Source organism: Copadichromis virginalis, linkage group LG1, assembly GCF_057382275.1.
Source record: "Copadichromis virginalis isolate Kocher_CV1m ecotype Utaka linkage group LG1, C_Virginalis_male_GT1.1, whole genome shotgun sequence".
Lineage (NCBI taxonomy): Eukaryota > Metazoa > Chordata > Actinopteri > Cichliformes > Cichlidae > Copadichromis > Copadichromis virginalis.
In genome coordinates this window covers 23,146,793-23,158,796 of record NC_140618.1, presented here as the reverse complement: position 1 = coordinate 23,158,796, position 12,004 = coordinate 23,146,793, and the positions used below count along the sequence as shown (strand labels likewise).

At 40.8% G+C, this 12,004-nt stretch overlaps 1 protein-coding gene across 1 annotated transcript in view; it reads left to right on the top strand.

The window, feature by feature from the left end:
- igdcc3 (immunoglobulin superfamily, DCC subclass, member 3) overlaps positions 1-12,004 on the top strand; it is a 68,670-nt gene that overhangs the window by 19,345 nt on the left and 37,321 nt on the right. The window lies entirely within an intron of this gene.

The following is a 12,004-nucleotide window of genomic DNA, read 5'->3' as shown; positions in this document are numbered from 1 at the left end:
AGCTGCTGTGACATTATTCCCTATTGCTTCTCTTCCTGTTACGCAATATTTTCCAGTCTTCAGCGCATACATTTTTTTCATCTCTTTCAGTGCACATGGATATGTGTGTGCGTATTGCTGTGAGAAGTTAAGAACAGCACAAAGCAATTGCTAGAAATATCTTCCACCAATCTTGTCGCCGTGATTGATGTCACAGCATCTCTTCTTGGAGTAATTGAGCTGATATTTACAGCATTCAGGGTCTGATCTTTTTTCTCTCACTGTCTTTTCATCCTCCATTTAGCTCAGCATCAGGCAAAGCCCAAAAAGAAGCAGGCGGTTTACCCAACCAGCACTGTTATGTTTTCTTTTCTCTCATGTCGTTCTCATCAGTGTATCCCCCCCCCCCCCCATCAATGCATCTCTCTTTGCCACGCACTTGATGGCAATGTGTTGCCCAGGATTGTGATTAATGGCCACAATTCAGCCTGATAAATTTCCCTGAGTGGGTGCCAGTTGGCTTACGCAGAGAAGAAACTCATTACTGCTGTCAGCTGAGCTGACGGCATAGAGACGGGTGTGAGCAATTGTACATGTGCTCGTGTGCGTGTCCGTGCAAGGGAGGGAGAGAAACTAATTTCTGTGCATGTTACTGAGTCTCTTCACCTTTTTTCATATAGAAGCCATCATGCGTGAATAAGTGTGTCCACGTGTTTTAAGCTGAGGGTAAAAGTGACAGCGTGTCCCAGGGCTGGTGTCTAAGTAACATGGATCATTTCTGAGAAATGAACGAGCCTAACTCACCGCACACAACCACCACAGCTTCAGGTCTTTAATGGACAATCTCGTGCACACCACTGCTTCATCAAACAACCATTCTACTTTATAATATCTTAGATATACTTGGCATATATATGTATTCTTATTTTTATAATCTGCCATTCATAAAAACAGTCTCTAATCGCTACTAAGATGCACAAAACAGGTGATTTAAATATTACGTCTTTGTGTCCTCTGTTAAAGTAATTTCTTGTTAAATAATGGACAAAAAATCTTTTTAAAAACTATAATTACCTCTCTATTCTTATTGATGAGGATGTGATGGTGAGAGAGTGAAGCAAGAATGAAGATAAAAAAGGAAGAAAGATGTCTAAAATGAGAGTAAGTCTGCACAGTACGGATAAGCAAATGCATGTGTCTTTTCCCTGTGAGATAGCTATCTACATTCACTGACACCACAAAGGGGGGAAAATGAAGACTTGAGGACGTACAGACAGACCGCATGGATGAAAATTAACTGCATGTGTGGCTTTGCTGTATAGTTCAGGACACTGAGTCATGATTGGAAACAATATAAAGTTATTCTATTTGTTTGGTGCCTGCAAAATATACATAGTGTCAGTATATTGCTCTAGATTCTTTTTCTAGTTTTCTGTCAAACATTTTTTTAAATCAAATTATTTGCTTTAAACACCAAATACATGAATATTTGAAAGTGACAATGGCAGGTATGGACTTGCAGAGATTTAAAAGATGCAAAGATATCAGCTTGTTGGACAGCTAACTAAGAGTACATGGTTGGAGTTGGTTCACTGAGGGGTTTCACTCTGTCTAGCATCACTATGATATCGTTCATTGTTGGAATACTCTGATGTGCTACATAAAGCAAATATATTTTAATGTCAATGAGAAGAAAATGCTGAAATCAGCTTCTTTTAAGTATATTTACATGTTATTTCCATATAACATAATTATGATGTTATCTAAATTCTCCATTAATGCAGACAGTCACGAGAGACCTTGTTCACAGATCTGTTTAACAATTAAAATTTTGTATTTTTGAGAAGTTACATTGAAATCCTGGAAACCCATCCATTATCGTCTCTGGGCACCGCTTCTCGTGTAACCAGTCGATATCAGGGCAAAGAGTTACAGTTCTGTGAGTCAGCCATTATTTATGAATGCAGATAGAGTAAGAAAAAAAAAGCCAATAAAAGATGAATTATTTCAGTAGATGTATCTTTTTTTTTTGCTGTCTACAGTGGCTGTTTACCTGCTTTCAGGCAAAGCCCGCTCATACACTGAATGGAAAGCAGCCACATAAATCTTCTTTATAGTAAATTATAATTCAGTCTTGGGAAATTTATGGGTCTTAATGCTGAATCTAGAAAAGCATTAGTGCTTATATTTGCTGTTGACGCCGTTATTGTTTTGTATAGCTTCAAGAAGCGATCGATCCTAACAAGAATCCATATTTTGCTGATTTAGCTTTAGCTTGTGCAAAGAAAAATCCTTTAAGGTTTTTTCTGATCCACAATGTTGGGGGAAACAAAAAGTGGATGTATTGGAAACCCCGCAAGCAGGATTAAAACTCTAAATCTGTCACAGTGACTGATTTGTTTCGGGTAACTTTTCGCGGGTTTGCATGTTTGGAAGCTGTGATGTGATAAATTCCCAGTGGTAACTGCACAACTGGGGGCCCAGGCCAACTGGACCTCCCTTTTGGGACTTCTGTTGTGTTGTAAGGGATGGAGTGATGCAGAGGTGAGATTTACACAGCCGTTTTAGCCATTTGGGGAGCAAGCATTTAAGGGTGCTATGAGATGCAGTGGAGCGCACGGACCGGTCCCGCCCTGCGTCTTTCAGATTTCCCATGGGAGTGCCAGATGTGGGGTCATCCATCTACTCAGGGTTCAGACCAAGCGCCTCCCTTCAAAGTCATTTTCAGATGTGTAGTTAATGCTGCGTGCTGCACTCTCAGAAAGCAGCACATACACACACGTTCATATGTATCTAAAAAAATTCTAATTTTACATTTGTGTTCTTTTCATCAGCATTCTGTTATCAAGACACAGCAGCACAAATTTAAAAAAAACCTTTTCGTGGGAGATTCATCGTGGCCTCTTCAGCATGGCTTACCAACCCAACAGTTGTCCTCTAATGAGGGGGAAGTAATGAGTGTTAGACTGAGGAGAATTGTGATGCCAAATGTTCACCCAGGTTGTTATTCAGAGCCTCTGCTGTCCAAGGTCCTCGCTCATTTCTGGCTTCACAAAACAAGAGGCGTAGACCATCCAAAGAGGAATTTAGTGGCATTTCCATTTGAATATAAATCTCATTTAACCCCAGATAACTCTAAACGTTGGAAAATATTTCAACAAACGGCAAGTCAAGGATTAAGAATTGTAGGGTTTTACTTTTGTGCAGAGAGCATACGGCGAATGAGCTGAATGGAGGACAGCACATAATTCATGCAGCTATGTGGCTGATAGGAGAGGCGACTCATTTGAATTCTGAAGCACAAGTATTGGTGATAATTAGATATGTGACTTCTGGGGAAGAAGACAATTGCATGGAGAAGACATATGGTGCTTCCCAGCAATAATCAGGTGTGAAAAAGATTGTAGACTCTTTTGTCTTTTTTACTGTCAGCAATAAATGTGCGGCGAGTAGGAGGTTTAACAAAAAAAAGAAAAAATCAACTGGAAAACATGAAAATCATCACGATGCTTACGGCATGAGTGGAACTGCGAGTGAAATGTATTCCTCTACGACTAAATGAATTTGAGGACGCTTACGAAAAAGCGCCCATTGTTCCCTGAAACGCTCCAGAGAAAGGAATTTCATTATGTTTAAGGATTTACTTTCAGCTGCCTCGCAAGTTAAGGAAAAAGTCAGACATTAACAGCCCAAAACCTGACCCGCTTTCAACTGTCTGCTCATTTTTCTTTTATTATCTTCTCCGAAAAACTGAATATGCTTTTCTGCGAATTATCTATAGGACTGTACTGTAAAGGTACAAAACATCTAGTTTCCTCCCATGCATCCTGTATCAACATAAGTAAGCTGAATAATGATTTTACCTTGGACCAGACTGCTGGTACTTTTATTTAGTTTTTTTTTGAGCCATATGAATTAATGTGTTTGAGGCCATCACACATAATAACATGGTAATGTGTCCAAGGGATAAACAAAGAAGTGGGTCAAGTTAAGCAAGAAGAGATCACATTCTTTAAGAGAGGCTCTACTAATGGGAGAAATGTTCATTCACTGACCCGTTTGTGTCCTCATGTCCTCTTTAACTATTCATTTATTTGATCTTTTTCTTAATCTAAATTTAGATTGTGGACAAGAGGCACAAACTCAAGTCAAGACGAATGTTATTCATATCAGAGACAGCACAGGGGCTCACTGGTTAGTGATTTTGGTTCCCTGTGTTCAGGTTTCTGGTCCTTTCTGTATGGTATTTATGTGATGTCTGATGTTTTCACATTTTCTCTGAGCATTTGTTTTCACGCACGACCACAAAAAGCATTCTCGCCTATTTATGGCCCCAGAAACGTTCGCGAATGAGATTCTAAATATGAAGAGTTTCATTTCCTGGTTAAATGAACATTACACAAAAATACCCTGGGGGGGTCCCCATCCTTGGATTCTTGATTCAGATATGCAAAAAAATAACATTTAACAGGGAAAGACTGATAAAAACAAAACTCAGAAAGAGCAACAGACGGTGGCAATATAGTGGAAAATATGAGCAGCATATCAAGGAGGACGCCAAGCTGCTTCCAAACTGAACAATTATGCAAACATGACTTGAGTCACAGCACCTCCTCTACACTTTGAAGACCTGGAAAGCGAGCACAGATAATGTTTCTCTTCATGTGTGATGTGTGAAGTGGAGCTCTCCTTCACCATGTACTCTAGTGGCATCACTGCTGTGTTCATTCCTACTTAAAGCAAGACAGGGTGGCTTGGTGCCATGCTTTAATCCTATAACTCAGTTCTCCTCTTCTATACTCAGCAGGAGGACAGAATACAAAAGTGCACAAAATGTAAGCACGCAAATAAAGACGGCCAGCAGGGCCAAACCTTATTAATGCTTTGGCTAACGGCTAAAACTGCGTTTTAGTCACACGACAGGCAGAAATGTGCGTTTGCATTCTTTTTGGCAGCTTTGTAAAGCCGTGTGTATCTGTGGTCCTCTTTGATAAATCTCAATCACTGTGAAGCTGCATGCATGTGCACAAGACTGATTTCCATCCCAATCTGTAGTCACGAATGGATGTAGACAGTCCCTTAATTAATCATTTGCATACAAACATGTTGTTTGTCCCACAAGTTATTAGACTCGCCCATGAAAACAGCAGCAAAGAAGAAACACAATTTCATGGAATGTGATTTTTTAAATGATCATTGGAAAATTGGAGAAAAAGAAAGGTGGTTTTCCGGGATGATAAAAAAAACATTGAACAAAAACCACCAAAGACTAAAAAAAGGGACTGAGGTTATTAACTGTGTAAGCTCAGAGCAAAGGACTCTGGCAGATGTACAAAAGAAATGGTCACAGTAGGAAGAGAGGCAAGCAAGGTCATCAGACCAGTGAATGATTAGTATGCACAGCTGCAGCTATTTACACCCCTAACAATTAGCATTAAAAATGTATTACTAATAACATTATAACCAATAAAGAAATTGGCCACTTTGTTTCTGTTTTTACTTCATTCTTTGTCTAATTCACCACGTCAGGCTTAATCTCTAAAAAGGTTTAGATGGTGTGAATCATGCATTAAATGCACACAATCTAATTACACATTCTTTCTTTATGAATGCCATTTCACGTGTGGGAAAAAGCATACGCATGGTTTTTGTGCATACTCATCATTTATTCATCCAGGCCCTTGGGCTCTGTGTCTGAGACGATAAACAGTGCACACTGGATGAACCCCCGCGAGACCCTGCGTCACTGTTATTGATATACTTTCCTCTCCTGCGAGTGTGCGAGGGTCCTCTAGTGTCCGGATGATGCAAATTTTATCACCGGGGGTGGGGGGGTGTTTGCCCTAAAAATAAGCTGCAAAGGCACCAACTGCGCACGCATCCTTCAAGTGGAATTATAATTATTAGAGTACAAACAACAAAACGTCCACGCTATCCACAGCTGCCCACGTGCATGTCCAACAGAGTATAATCCAGGCATTGGGCGACACTGAGCCTGGACATGTGCTCATGCGATAAAAGAACAAGCTTAGGCCCATGCACCTGCATGTTAAAGAGAGACAGCTGTTTTCTAGAATAAACAACGTAAGTCTTTGGAAAGCCGGCTGCGATGGTCATGAGAAGATGTTTGAAGTTTTTTTAATGAGTGTGGAGTTTTACGCTTAGTTTGGCCTTAAATGTTACAAAAGGCCCACTTTTTTTTGTTCTCTTGCATCAAATCCCTTCTTAATTGCTCGCGAGTCTCTGAATACACAAAATTCTTATTTGGCAGTTGTTATTTTCCTCAATCAGTAAAAAGGAAACGGTATCAACAAGGTTGACAGCTACAGGGAGAAGGAGTTGCAGTTAATTTCAAATCAGTTCTACTTTTCTTGTTATGGGCTTGTCTGTTATTTTAGCCTCCTTTCTCTGTTGTCCTCACTCAGCCCTCTCACTCTCCTCTTGTCTCTCCTGCTTGTCTCTAATCTTACCCAAGCTGTGCCTGGGAATTATTTGAATAATCCCCTAATTTACAGCATCTGCTGTGCTTTAATAGGGCTCTCTTTAATTAGGGTCTACTTGCAGTAGTGAGCATGGAGATTTGGGGCTAAGGTCTAGAGTGGGAGTGCAAGGGGGGTGTTGTGGGTGGAGCAGAGGCAGGAGAAATGTGGACGAAACGTGGAAAAAAATGGACAGTATTTAGTTTTGGGAAACACCTTTTTTGATACAAAAATACTAACTGGCATTTTTTACAGACTCGGGACTAATTGAAATTTTTGTCCCAGGCTAATTGTAACAAAGTGACAAAAGATTTAATTTAAAATTAGTTCTTCGCTAAGTTTTCGGTCACGTGTAGACAAAGATGGGTTCATCCTTTCAGTTAGTTCCCTTGTTTATACCTGAAGGATTCATAGGTCACTAGTAAGTGGCTTAACAAAGTAACAAAACATTCTTCTGAAAGGTTTTGTTACTTTGTTACATTTGGTGCTTCTGAAAAAGCAGCCAGTGTCAAGGAACTGTTACATGAGTTGACTTGAAAAAAAAAAAGACAAGAAAGTCTGACTTCTTGGAAGCAATATTTTGCATTGTACTGTAATTCATTAATTGACTAATTTTTTTAAGGTCTTCATCTCCAGGTAATACAGTACAGTGCTGTGAGAAATTACTGTATCTTTCAATTCATTGTCACCAGACTGGCTTTAATTCCCTCAAACTTTAGCTGTCTAACTGTGAAAATGATTTTATTCATCACTTTTTCTGGTCATCATATTTTGTCATCGTTCTTGTCATGATTTATATTGTCTCATTCTCCTGAGGGATAACTCTTGTAGGACTGCTGCTCTCTCTACCTCCGACAGGGACCCCTAATAGCAGCCATCAATCTTAATATGTTTAACACTATTGATCAGCACAACAAACTGCACACAATCACACCACCGGAAAGCCAAACAAGCCTGCAACACAATCAGAGAAGACCATTTTAATCTTATTAAAACTGTTGTGTAATGTGAGAGGGGCAGAGTTCACATGTTTAGCTGTTAGAAAAGCAAAGAAAAGGTTGGTAATTCCCTCTAAGAAAAATTACACTCAAAATTGAAGTGGACACAATGCTTAGTTTGTATAAATTTTAGCTAATCTCTGTGTTTTTTCAATGCCATCTGTGCACAAAGGCCTCATACCTTGGTGTTTGATTCAATTACAAGACTATGACTCATTCTCCGTCTATATGGAGCAGAGTCACACTGCGCACTGTGTTAGCGGTGTGGTCCTGGAAATGTAGTGTCAGTCTGTTGAGTGGTTTACCAACTGCTGTGTTTCAAGCTGAGATTTGAAGGGATTTAATTTTGTTTTCATTTTAGTCGTCCGCTGATATTTATTAACCATAAAAATCCGATTTGTAGGTGATATCACAAAAAAATTAAAAAGGTAAACAGGGCCTTTTTCTTCTCAAAATGGAGAGTGAAGCTGACAGAAAAAAAATAAGAGGATCGTACACATGCAAATTGCCTTATAAATCTTATTACCCATATAGTATATTAGTTGGAGTACTTGTCATATAAATGATCAATCAGTTTGGATTCTCAGCTTCACATTCATGTGAACATCTGGTACTTCTGGGCTCAGGTGGCAGGTGTTGCACCTCAGCTCATGCTTTTGCTCCTGCAGGTTCTGATGTTCATGTGTCGGCTTGAAGCATTAATGGAGGGAAATAAGTGTGTGTGTGTGTGTGTGTGTGTGTGTGTGTGTGTGTGTGTGTGTGTGTGTGTGTGTGTCAGAGGCAGATAGACAAGACCAGGTGTAGCCCTACGTATCGTAGGTGATAAGCATCACACACCACAAACCAAAGCCTGATAGCGGGACTGGTGAGAAAGAGGTGGGGGGGCTAGTGGGGCAGGGAGCTAATAAAATATCACATCTGCATTAAAATGCCAAGTCCAGGGTCCCAGCACACGGCCTGCTTTTTCAGGGATACCTATTTAAAGGCCGTGGAAGCACGGACTCTGCACGCCGTTATAGCGGCGTACATGTACACCATCTCCATTATTTATGGGTCTCATCTCTGGTTTACTGAGTTGGGGGTGGGGTGGGCACTGCAGTCATCACTGCCGCTTCGAACAACATGTGCTTAATGATGTCACAGACTTGAGAGGACCCGAGGGGGTGGGGAGAGAGGTGCGATGAAGAGCTGGGAACGGTTAAAATGTGGAGTGGGGCAGGAGGGTGGCCGCAGGCAAATGGAAGGAAGGGCAATGACATTACAACATAGGGGTTCACCGGAGAAGCTTTTTCACGACAGCTGCTGTTTTGAACAGTACTGCAGGATATCTGCCCCTCTGCTAGCATCATTAGCGCTGTCATATCACTGAACACCCACATGTGACCACAGGTGCTTGGAAATCATGAAAATTTCTCATCTGGCTGCCTGATTTAGTTGTTGCAGTTGGAGATGCCAAAAAATAAGGCAGTTTTGGGCAGTTTTTAGTAATGGTGTTAATTATTATCTGTGGAGTATTTGTGTGAGTGTTTCACAGAGCGATAAAGAAATGGATCATTACTTGGGGCTATTAGCCAAAACTTCACCAGTAGGGTCATTTCAGTAATCACCGTTTAATCTACGTTTCTTCATTAGATAGATACAAGCTGCTCACATGACAGAGCTAAAAATCTGCTATCGAAACGTTGAAGCCATTGTACTTGGTTTTCTCATTTAGCATCATCATCATCGGCCCTCAAGTCTGATAGTCAGCGATGGTATATTTTCACTTGCTTTCATATTTCATCCTTTGTGCGTCTTTGTGGGAAAGCGGGGGTGACATTTTTTCCTTTCAAAGAGATTTTCATGTTAATTTCGGCCCGATTCCGATTTATTGTTATGCGACTTCATGGTAAATTGTGCAACACGCAGCAGGACAGTGCCAGTCACTTTTGACAAGATCTGATTTACAGCTTAGCTCCTTGTTTCACATTTCCTCTCTGTGACCTTCCGTCATATTACTCCCTCAATCATTCTTTTGTGGTTGTCACCGAGAAACTGTCAAACATATGTTCGAGGAGTGATCTCCTCACTGTGCGCCTGTGTATGGATTTCCATTTAGTATGCACCCCAACCATTCTTTCCCCTATTGCAGTAATTAGACCTGCTCCATTTAAGCCGGCGGCGTCACGCTGGTAGTGGACAGTCTTTAATCATGTGAGAGTGTCTGTCAACACTTAGCAGAGCAGGAGATAGACAAACAATGGCAGAACAGGTCTTGTTGGAGGTGTGTGTTTGGATGAGTAAAATGAATTGTTGTTGTCTACTGCTTTTATTGTGCTTTGAGCACAAGGAGGAGGTTTGATAGGGTTGTGTGTTTGGATGTCTTCGTATGCGTTTGCTATAGCTTTGCTAAATCACGTTGAGCTGCTTCTGCAGCATACACCATAAAAGTCAACTAAAGTGCAGATTATAAATGGCTGTTTTTCTTTAGAGTTAATCAAATTCTCTGCCGCATGCATTCATTTGTGGGTGTGACCCCGCTGTGATTTTTGAAATTGTGTCTGATTTTGCGAGGGTTCAATAATAGGAGGACTGTGGGCCTCTTAGAGAGACTATGTTTTATGCATGAGGGCAAAGGGTGGGGCCCGTTAGGGGGTTGTGTCAGTGGACACACACAACAGCCAGATCAGCAGACACCCTGACTACTTGGCAGAGATGCACAAGAAAGACTTCTATAGACACTGGTCCTCCTTTGTCCTGCAGCATTCAAGTGCCTCAGTGTTCCCAGTACACACGGACAGTGCACACAGCTGTGTGCGTGCATGCCTGTATCTTAATTTGAGACTTTATTCCAGGACAGCGCTCGTCTTGCATCATATCGGTCACCTTGACCTTCTTGTTTTCCGCACATTGTTTTTCTGAAGGATTTCTAGCCATTTCACCTAAGCGTCCTTCATCAGCAGTGGCAGCACCTTCAGGGCTTTAATTCAGTGCCTTCTGCCAGTCTTTCTGCCCCAGGCTCAGTATGACAGCAGGCCAGGGCAGAACGTATTGTTGATTGCTTTTGTCTAGAAATGAAGTGCAAGCCCATAAAAGTGTTTCTATGGGGCAACTTGAAATATACAATAATAACTTCTGACAACTTTACAGTGGGTTTTCATCATTTTATAAACTGAAGTGTTCCCAAGCTTGCAGTTTACTGTGTCAGAAGGAAGAATTGAAAAAAAAGAGCTGAAATGGACCATAATGGTGATTTGGTGATAAAATACTTCCGATGCTCTCGGTGACTTTAAAGCCACGTATGCTTCAGAGTGATGTTACATTTATTAGGTAGGGCATTGTGAGGGCCGTGTGGCCCTTTGAGACTGACGAACAAACTGAATTACCCCAGTAAAAATGGACCGCTGCTTTTGTGAGGCCTTATCATTTCTTAAGAGAAATGATTTCACATGGTATCTTCAGAGAAATATGCTACAGCTTCATAAGTCATGGCTTATGAAGAGCGAACTACTGGAAGAAAAGTAGATTACCATGGTTTAATTTTCATTAGAGCGCCATGCATCTATTCCAAGATCTAAGGTCAAGTCGTGTTTGAGAATGCCACGCTTCTCATTAAGCTCTGAAATGTAATAATCACAGTGTTGCAGCCGCTGGTATAAAGTAGTGCTTCTCTAAATGAAGTATCCACTCTCTCTCTGTGCTCTCATCCTTCAGCATCAGTGGTTAAGGTTTGTTTTCTTCATTTCTATATGCTTATTTTAAACTATACATATTTCTTTTCTGGTTCTGCACAACAGGAAAACCTTTACAACATTCAAAGTGCACACAGTCCGTAGTTCAGTACAACAAAGTTAATGCTACACCAGCCCAAGAAGTCAGAGAAAGAACTACCAGACAGCAACCAAGCATAAATACGCTTATTATGTATTGCTGCCTGCAAAATAAAGGTCCTGCAAGTAATAATTTAATGCAGGCTACATGTTGGAAGGGGGTGGGTGGGGGGGTCTTATGAAATAATAAGGGGTCTGTTCCCGTTGTTATGCTAACAGTTTTCGGAGAAACCCCTCTTCCTCCAAGTTAATTATGGTTGACATTTAAATGCACTTCTGTTGAAGAAGGTGGGAGAATTGTGGAAGAAGAGGGCCTCTCTCTAATTGAGTTTGTTGCTGGCTCCACCTTCGATGCCGCCTTTGTTCTGCAGGGAGTGGATATGTGAACTGCAGCTGAATGAGGCTCTCTGTGGGGATATTGATACTAGCTTGGCTATATGGTGCTGGCCTTATCTATGTTGTCTTTATTTGCGTTAGCATCCATTTTGGAAACATATGTTTCTTACCTGCATATAAAATGTTTCATCAGCTGCATATGAAGGACAGGCACAGTGGCAGCAGAAAAATGTATCACATCCTCTCAAGCAGGTTGCATGCTCTCACAGAAATAGCTATGCTTTTACTTCTTGAATGTGTTTCATTGTGTTGTTATTTGTAGGATTGTTTTCTTTTACAAAAGCTTCCTTTTACACATTTGTAGTGATGTCAGAAACGTTCTGCTTGTCTCTGAATTGGCTTA